The sequence below is a fragment of the Scylla paramamosain genome, chromosome 42 (assembly GCF_035594125.1).
Source record: "Scylla paramamosain isolate STU-SP2022 chromosome 42, ASM3559412v1, whole genome shotgun sequence".
Taxonomy (NCBI): Eukaryota; Metazoa; Arthropoda; class Malacostraca; order Decapoda; family Portunidae; genus Scylla; species Scylla paramamosain.
This window is the reverse complement of record NC_087192.1, coordinates 7680001-7690000: the sequence shown is the minus strand read 5'-3', so window position 1 is coordinate 7690000 and position 10000 is coordinate 7680001.

The window sequence follows — 10000 nt, the reverse complement described above, 5'->3', positions numbered from 1 at the left end:
CTTCCCTTCCTTTCCATTTCCTCTTATTATGTTTCTTTCCTTTCCTTTTCCTTCCCAGGTTTTGATTTTTGTTTTATTCATTATCTCGATTTCTTACTCTTTTCTTTCGTTTCCTTCCTCTTCTCTTATTATCCTCTCTTCCTTTCCCTTTCTTTATATTCTTCTATTTTATCTTTCTTCCAATTTCTTTCACTTCCCATCTTTATTTTTGTTTCCGTTTTATCTCTCGTTTCCTTTGCTTTCCCTATGTTATTTTTCCTTTACTTCAATTTTTATCCTCTTTTCCTTTTATTCTGTTTCCCTTTCTTCCTTTTCCTTCCCTCCTCTCTTGTTCATTTCTCGTAATTTTTATTTCAGTTTTTCTTTGTATTCGTTTCTGTTCGTGTCCATTTTTTCTTCCTCTCACGGATTTATTTCTTTGCTCTTATCATTCTCTTTCTTTATTCGCTAGTTCGCCTCCCTTCTCTTATTTTCGTTCGATTCTTCCCTCGTCCTTATCTGACTCTCCATTCTCAAGTTCTGTTCCTATCTTTGTGTTTGTCTTCCTTCCTTCCTCTTTCTCTTCTGTTTTCTTCTCCTTTCCTCTTATTTTGCATTCTCTCTCATTTTCTTTTTTTTTATTTTCCCTATCATTCTCTATATCCTTTTTTTTTTCTTCATTATTTTTTTTCCTCTTCTCTTATTATCTATGTCTGTGTCAAGGTGTCTGTCTGTCCGTGTGCCTATCTGTGTGTGTGTGTGTGTGTGTGTGTGTGTGTGTGTGTGTGTGTGTGTGTGTGTGTGTGTGTGTGTGTTCGCTAATGTCTGTTGTTAGTTATGAATTTAATTTCCTTTTCACCACCCACCTCCTCCTCCTCCTCCTCCTCCTCCTCCTCCTCCTCCTCCTCCTCCTCCTCCTCCTCCTCCTCCTCCTCCTCCTCCTCCTCGTCCTCCTCCAACACAAGGTAATTACATGAAACACCAATACCACAACACAGAACCAATATGTTATGTCCGTCTTGCAGCTGACAACACCAATACAGGCAAGATGGACCTCTCTCTCTCTCTCTCTCTCTCTCTCTCTCTCTCTCTCTCTCTCTCTCTCTCTCTCTCTCTCTCTCTCTCTCTCTCTCTCTCAGTGACCTAGTTTTTAGAAGCAACACCTCATATTGACTTTGTAATTAAAGCTAATTATGAATTCAAATCAGTGTGTGTGTGTGTGTGTGTGTGTGTGTGTGTGTGTGTGTGTGTGTGTGTGTGTGTGTGTGTGTGTGTGTGTGTGTCCTACATCATCTACATTGTTGCTGCACAAAGCCATTCCATCAAAGAAAACGACACTGAGGACCTCTCCTTTATATTTTACTTCAGTGGGAGATGGACGGGGCGGCGGAGCGTGGCGGCCTTGCGGGGGGACGGAGGAGAGAGGTGACGGGGAGGGAAAGAAGAATGGAAAGAACGGGAAGGGGAGTGACAGGGTTAGGATGGGTTGGATAGACAGTAGGTTGGGTAGTTTTGAGTTTATACCGATATTTCAAGATGTTGTAGTGATCCCTCTTCCTTCCTCCTCTCTTCCTTCCTTCCTTCATCCGTTTCCTTCTTTCCTTCCTTCCCTTTCCTTTTCCTTTCCTTCCATTCCATTCCATTCCATTCCATTCAATCATTCATTCAAGTCTCTCAAAATACCATTTTGTCACTGCTTTCATCGTGTGTGTGTGTGTGTGTGTGTGTGTGTGTGTGTGTGTGTGTGTGTGTGTGTGTGTGTGTGTGTGTGTGTGTGTGTGTGAAGATAGTGCTCTTTCCTGCATTACTTCATGTTTTCTTTCCTTTTATTCTTTTTCCATTCTTTCTTCTTCCTTTTTTTCGTTACTTCTATGCTTCCTTACTTCCTTTTCTTCTCGTCTCCTTTGTTTTTTTTTTCTAATTTTGCGTTTTTTCTCTCAATTCGCTTATTTTTTTCTTTTCTTCATTTTTTATCTTAATGTTTTCTTTGTTTTATGTATGCTCGTTGTTTATTTTCCTCATTTATCGTTCTTCCCTCATTAGCTCATTCTTTCCTTTCTCTTACTCATTTCCTGTTATTACTTTAAAACCTCCTACTTTCATTCTTTCCTTTTTAGTATATTCCGTATCTCTTTGCTTGTGATTTTTCCTTCTTTCCTTTTTCTGTTCTTGCGTTATTTTTTTCTCGTCCTTGCTTTCATGTTTAATTCCTTCTAATTTTGTATATTCCTAATCTCCTTATTTTTCCTCCTTTCGCCTTCCACTTCTTTCGTTAATTTTTGTAGCATATTCCTTATTTTCTTCCTTCTTAATCCCTTTTTTATTAATCCATTTAATTCTTCCCTTCCTATCTTTGTTTTCATACCTCCTCTCCAGTTTTGTACATTCTCAATCTTTTTATTCCTCCTCCTCTTTCTCCTCTTCGTCTATCTCTCCTTTCTTTTTGTGGCATATTTCTTATCTTTCTTCTTACTCTATTTTTAATTATTGTCTTTATACCATTTCCATTTTTGTACATTTCCATTTCCTTATTCCTTCTCCACCATTCTTCCTCCTCCATCTCTTCTTCCTCCATGTCTCTTCCTTTCGATTCCAGGAGAAATATCCCTACCTAAGCCAGCAGGGTTTGGCTTACAGGACTGTGATGGCTGACGAAATGAAAGAAAAATATATGTCTCCTCTCTCGTCTGTTTGTTAAGTTAAGGGGACAAGGTGGCGCTTTGCTTTGCCTTCCCCTTTCACTTCACCTTGGTCGTGGTTCCTTCCCAGCCCTGCCTTCCTTCCTTTCTCTCTTCATCTGCCTTACTCAGCCCCCACTTCCCTAATCTCTTGCAATCCCTTCCTTCATTTCCTCAACTTGGCACTCTCGCTTATGACTCCTCTCTCTCTCTCTCTCTCTCTCTCTCTCTCTCTCTCTCTCTCTCTCTCTCTCTCTCTCTCTCTCTCTCTCTCTCTCTCTCTCTCTCTCTCTCTCTCTCTCTCTCTCTGGGTCTTTCTTCTTTTATTTTATTCCTTCTTGTTTTCGTCTCTGGTTCCTCTCTGGTGTTCGTAAACTGTTCTTTCTTGATTTGCTCTCTCTCTCTCTCTCTCTCTCTCTCTCTCTCTCTCTCTCTCTCTCTCTCTCTCTCTCTCTCTCTCTCTCTCTCTCTCTCTCTCTCTCTCTCTCTCTCTCTCTCTCTCTCTCTCGATTCTTGTGTCGTTTAAGTTTTCTTTATTCCTTATTTTTCCTTTTTTTTATTTTTGTCCTGTTCCCTCCTTCGCCTCCTTTTATTGGTCTGAATGCTCCTCCTTCGTCGCCCTTCCAGTCTCTTCCATTTCTTCCTCCTCCTCCTCCTCCATCATCCCTCTCTTGGTTTCTACTCTTTATCGTTTTTTTCTCGTCCTCTTTCGCTTCCTGCTCCTTCGTCCTCTCTCCTTGATTTCCTTTTCCCCCTCTTCATTCTCTCCTCCTCCTCCGGTTCCATATTCTTATTTTTCCTCATCTCTTCCATCTTCTTCACTTCCATTCTCTTTCCTTCTCGTTCTTCATCTTCTCCTCCTCCCTTTCTTGTATCTTTCATTTCTTCTTCTTCTCTTCCTTCTTTTCCAGCTTCCTTCACTTTATTTTTATTTTCCATTTCTTTTTCTGTTTTCACCTCTTCATTCTCCTCTTCCTTCTTCCCTATTTCCAGCTTTCACTTCCTTTCCTTGTCTTTCTTCTTCGTTTCCTGCTTCCTCTCCTTCTTCACTTCCTCCTCCTTCATTTCTATTTTCCATTTCTTCTTCCTCTTCCTCTTTCACATCCGCCTTCTCCATTACTTCCATTTTTCCCTCATCTTCACTTCTTACTTCTTCATTTTTATTTCCCGTTTCTTCTAATCCTCCTTTTTTTCTCTTTTCTGTACTATCCTGTCTTTTTCTGCACTATCCTGTCTTTTCTATACTATTCTGCCGTTCCTACGAATAGTTAACGTAGAATAGTTATCCAAACAGCCTAGTAAGGACCTCAGGATCTGTTGCTGTTTGGACTTCCTTCGTATTCCTTTGTATTCCTTTGTGTTCCTTCCCCTCTTTGTTCTCTTCCTCCTCTTCCTCTTCACGTGTTGGGATTCGAACGCTGGACCACCTCACTCCCTTTAGTAGTTCCCAATTGTAAATACTCCCCCCAACTGTTATCACTTTCTCAGCTGCCTCTTAAACAGCAAGGGACAATATCTATATCTTCCTTTTATCCTCTCTCCCGCCTTCCTCCTCAGCCTTCGCCTCCCCACGGCTCCCTAGCCTAGTACAGTACTGCTTTGTATCGAGGGTCTGTTATTTTGCTGTTTTCTTTTCTTTTTTTCCTTCTTGTCTTTCTTTTCTTTAGTTTCTTTATGGTTTTTGTTGATATTTTTGCTTTTTTCGTTTTTTTTTGTGTATTTTGTTCTCCGTCTTTTTTTTCCTCCTCCTCCTCCTCCTCCTCCTCCTCCTCCTCCTCCTCCTCCTCCTCCTCCTCCTCCTCCTCCTCCTCCTCCTCCTCCTCCTTTTCTTCCTCCTCCTCCTCCTCCTCGCTTAACGGAGGGCATTTCTGTAAGTTGAGTAGCGGATAGGACCAGCAATAGTTGTAGCTCTTATATATTTCTTATAAACTTCCATGTAGTCTCTCTACTTTGCCAGATTTCTCTTCTCTTCCTGCTAGTTTTTGCTGGAGGGACCGAGAGGTGGAAAGTAGCCTTCATCCTTACTCTCCTTTTTCTCCTACTGAATGCTAGATAGTGAAGTCAAAATGGCCCGTAAGGATTTATATGTTTGCTGCTGTTTGTCCAATCTCTGTTCTTCCTGTACCAGTGGGAGTCTTCTACTGTACTGTCCTGTCTCCTTTCCCTGTAGCTAGTTAGGACTTATTAAGCAACTTTCCATTGATATGGTGCTGTTTGGCTATCCATTGTAATGCTTTGTAATCTTCCTCTTTTTCCTCCTCCTCCTCCTCCTCGTCTTCCAAATTTTCTCCTCTTGTCTTAGTTCTGTCTTCCTACTCCACTGATTAACATTTTCCTTATTTGCCTCTTAGTCTAGATTTTCTTTTTCTTCCTCCCTTGTTATTTTTGTGTCGCACCAGATGATACGATGCCTTCTACATCTACTCTTTCCTTTTTCCTTTTTTTTTCCCTCAATTCTTATGTACGCTATCTCTGTCTCCATACCTTCGTACTGCGTAGTATCTCTTTTTCCTTTGTATCCCTTCCTCCCATTCATTCCGGCCCATCCTCACCCCTCTCCTTCTCTCCTTCCCTCTATCCCTGCATTTGTTGAATCCAAACCAATTGAGTCTGTAAAGGATTCCTGAAGGATGTGGCAGCAGGATCCTTGGTGGGTATTACGTTCCTTCCTTCAGGGGATCGAGAGCCTGGAACCCTTTCTCAGCCCCTCTGGTTCCTCATCTCCCCTCCATCGTGCCCCATTCAGCCCCATCCTGCCTTCCATCGCCTCAAGCCTCCCACTCTTTCTCTCCCGTGTTTGTTTGTTCCTCGCTATTCTCACCAACCTGGGTCTGTCTCCTCTTTCATTCTTACTCTGTGGCCTTCGTTTTTCTTACTCTTGTTTTCTTTTTCTTTTTTTTTTTTTTTTTAGGGGGGACTGTGGCCTTGTATTTCGATAACTCTAGTTTTTCCTGCGTGTTTGTGTGTGTATTTCCTTCGGTGTTTGCAGTTTTGTGTCTGGTTGTGGTGATGATGGTAGTGGTAGTGGTGGTTCTATTGCTATTGATCATTATCTGCTACCTTTTTCCTCTTTTTCCTCTTTTTTCTCCTCATCCTTTTCATCATCACCAAAACTACTGCAATCATTTCCGCCTTCAGAGAATAAACAGTGCATAGATACAAGTACAGTCACGGCCAAAAGTTTATTCACGTGCTGTATTCTTTCCCACTAATTCAACCGCTTCCTCTCAATCGTAAGTCCTCCGATGTGCTGCCTGGAAATGAAAGGTTCCAGGGAGATCAGAGGACGCAAGACTGAAAGAAAACGGTAATCCCATTGGAAGAGAGACCATCAAGTCACAAGACTTATGGCTGCGACTGTACATCATAATACAACACTTTCATTAGGTCTGTGACAAGAAAGATCATTCAGTAGCTTCAAAAAATTTACACGAACACGCAGGACAGGGACTTAGGGTTCTCTGAGGAATAAAAGGAGTGTGAGGAGCTTGACCGGGCGAGGAGAGAGGCGCGAGGAGAGGCGAGGGCGGGGCGTGGATGGACTGCAGTGCGTGGGCGTGGAGGGGAGCAGTGCGAGGAGGGGGTGGCAACAGGTACCAGCTAGACCTCCACCGCTCATGTTTCCTCCACTACGACCTCCTCCTCCTCCTCCTCCTTCTCCTCCTCCTCCTCCTCCTCCTCCTCCTCCTCCTCCTCCTCCTCCTCCTCCTCCTCCTCCTCTTCGTCCTCTTCCTCTTCGCCCTTCTCCCCGGGCAACAGGTGCTTCCCCGCCCGAGCAACAGGTTCTCCTCCTCCTCCTCCTCCTCCTCCTCCTCCTCCTTCGTGCGTGTGCGAGTGCGAGTGCGAGTGCGAGTGAGAGAGAGAGAGAGAGAGAGAGAGAGAGAGAGAGAGAGAGAGAGAGAGAGAGAGAGAGAGAGAGAGAGAGAGAGAGAGGGAGGGGTAATTTGTTTCTGCCGATAAGAAAATACAACAAAAAATAATAACTTTTTACCTATTCATATTTTTACTCACTATTCTTATTTATTTATTTATTTTTTTCTATTCGTAATCAGTAAGCTGGTGACGTGTACTCTGCCGCCTGTTCGCCTCCTTTCCTTCCCTCCTCCTCCTTTACGTGTTCCGTGAGTCAACAAGAGAAAGGGAATGGCGGAGGCTGGAGGTCGTGTATTAAAACTGTGCTAGAGTTTGGGACACAAAGGAGGACGCACTTAGTCACAGAGAGAGAGAGAGAGAGAGAGAGAGAGAGAGAGAGAGAGAGAGAGAGAGAGAGAGAGAGAGAGAGAGAGAGAGAGAGAGAGAGGATTAGGTTAATGGGCTATAGTGATTAGGGTCATAGGTAAGTAGTGGTTGGAGGGGAGAGTTAGAGGGAAGGGAGAGGTGTGGGAGAGGAGAGGAGAGAAGAGGAGAGGAGAGGAGAGGAGAGGAGAGGAGAGGAGAGGTAGCATGGAGGGGGGAGGGATAATGAGTACCGTGCTGGGGAAAGGAGGGGGAGGAGAAAGAGGAAAAAGGAGAGGAAGAAGTAATGGATGAATTGGAGGTGGGGAGAAGCAAGAGAAGGAAAAGGAGGAAGAGGAAAAGGATAAACTGGGAAGGGAGAGAGAGGTAGAGAACTGTTGAGCTTAATACAAAAAAGTTCAGTTTTTTGGCCTAATTTCTTCATGGTTTTACTTTTCCTTCTATGTATTATTATTTTTTTGTCTTCTATTCTTCTTTCTTCATTCCAGCTGATTTACCTTCCCGCTGTGCCTCGCCTTTTTCCTCTGCTCGAGTTTCCTTTCTTCCTTTTCTTTTGTTTACAAAGTTTTTACCACAGGCTAGTCGCGCTTCATCTTTGAACCAACCTTTCTGTCTTCCCTCGTCACTGACTTTTATTGTTTCCTTCTATTTTTCGTCTTTTCTTTTTTTATCTTCATATTAACAGTATTTTTTTAACGGTTTAGATAAACTTAGTAAAGTTTAGTAAACTTCTCTTTTCCCCTGTCATCTATAAGTGTATATGTTTCATATTCCATGTTCATTGCAATGATTTAATTTCAATATTTCATAACATTTTCTCTTTTCTCGTGGCTATTCCGTTAAAAGTTTTCCCTCCTTGTCTTCTCAAAGCCACGCGTTGCCAAAGTTGTGTCAGAGCTCAAATGCAGCGACTCGAGCGCTGTTCTTACTGCATTGTTTTGAAAGACTGGATATATTTAGTTCAAGCTCTTCTTTTGGTGAATACGTTGTATCATTTTAGAAACTCTAGGTCGTACACTTTCTACCTTTTCTATATATATATATATATATATATATATATATATATATATATATATATATATATATATATATATATATATATATATATATATATATATATATATATATATATATATATTTGTAATATGTGTACCCAATCTGCGGGCATTACTCAAGAAGGGATCAAACCAGCGATTTATAAACTTTTAACATATCTATATAAACTTTTAACATATCCCTTTCAGATTTGTTTTCGAAGGTACGTCCGATAAAGGAGGAGGAGGAGGAGGAGAGGGGAAAGGAAGAGAAGGAGCAGCAGCTGGAGTATTACAAAGGATTGGAAAGGATTACAGACAGCATCGGGACCTCAGTTCTTTGCCAGACTGTTTAATTTCGCTGGTCTATGTTATCGTCTTGTATTAGGGAAAGGGGCGAGGCAGGAGGAGGAAAAGGAGGACGTGAAGGAGGAAGACCCTTGTATCCCAATTCTTCCACGTCCTTTTTCCCTCACACACACACACACACACACACACACACACACACACACACACACACACACACACACACACACACACACACACACACACACACACACACACACACACACACACACACACACACACACACACACACACACACACACACACACACGTCCATTCAGTTTACCGCTGGACGTCTTTTGTATCAGCCAGTTCAAGAAAGATCGTAATCTCTTGTTACTCCTTACGTGTGTAGATCTTAGGAGAGGATCTTGAAAGCTGTTCTTTGCTTCTCCTCCTCTTGTCTTTGTTTCTTTCCTTCCTTCGTCCCCTCGTTTCTTCCGTCCTTCCGCCGTTTCTTCCGTCTTTCCTTCTTTCCTTCTTTCCTCTCTTCCCTCCTTCATTCGTTTGTTCCTTCCTTCAATCATTTGTTCCTTCCTCCCACCCTTCCTTCACTCCTTCCATCCTTTCTTCATTTTATCCTACCTTCCTTTCTTCCTTCCACATGATTGCCATCCTTGTCACCCTCCAGCCTTTTCCTCTCTCTCTCTCTCTCTCTCTCTCTCTCTCTCTCTCTCTCTCTCTCTCTCTCTCTCTCTCTCTCTCTCTCTCTCTCTCTCTCTCTCTCTCTCTCTCTCTCTCTCTCTCTCTCCATTGTCCCATTTCTCTTCAGTTTCCTTCCTCTTCACACTTTCTGCATCCTTTCTGCTAATCTCCCTTTTCTGTCTCTCCCCCTCACACACACACACACACACACACACACACACACACACACACACACACACACACACACACACACACACACACACACACACACACACACACACACACACACACACACACACACACACACACACACACACACACACACACGAATATGACCTCTTTCTTTTCCTCTCTCCTCCTCTCACTTCCTCTTTCATCCTCTTCCCTCCTCTCCCTTTCTGTATCCTCCTTTCACTCGCCTCTCACCCTTTCTTCAACAATATGCGGTTCTCCTTCACTCCTCTCGTCTCCTTTCCTTTCCTCTTCAACATATTTACCTTCTCACTATCTTTAACCTTCTCCCTTCTACTTTCCAGAAATTTATCCCTCTGTTGCTATTTTTCCTCCCTCTCTCCCTTACCAGCTTTCCAGGTACAAGGGAAGGTCTGTAAATATGCAGGTGAAGGGAAGACAAGACGGGGTTAGGAACCATATTCTGAAACACTACTGCGCCGGACCTCCATAACACACGAAATGCTGTACTTTAAGTTACTTTACTTATTAAGTGTGATTTTATGGTTCTAGTGACAGGTTAGCATGATTTCTGCATTATTAACTGTAGAAGCGCTCTTGAGAACCCGGCTAATCATCTCTGTAGCCTTTGAAAATAGTCGTGGTAAGACAGCAAAGCGTTTCTGAATACGAGGCTGAGTTTGCAGTGGCGTGCGTGGTTTGGGCGAGCCTGTGTTGTGAGGCGTTTGGCGCAAGCTCCTCATACAACTTTCTTGATCTTGTTTTTCACCAGGAAGCCCCAGTGTGGTGCTTCTGATGACCCGTTTGCTCCTCCTCCTCCTCCTCCTCCTCCTCCTCCTCCTCCTCCTCCTCCTCCTTCCTTCCTTCCTTCCTTCCTTCCTTCCTTCCTTC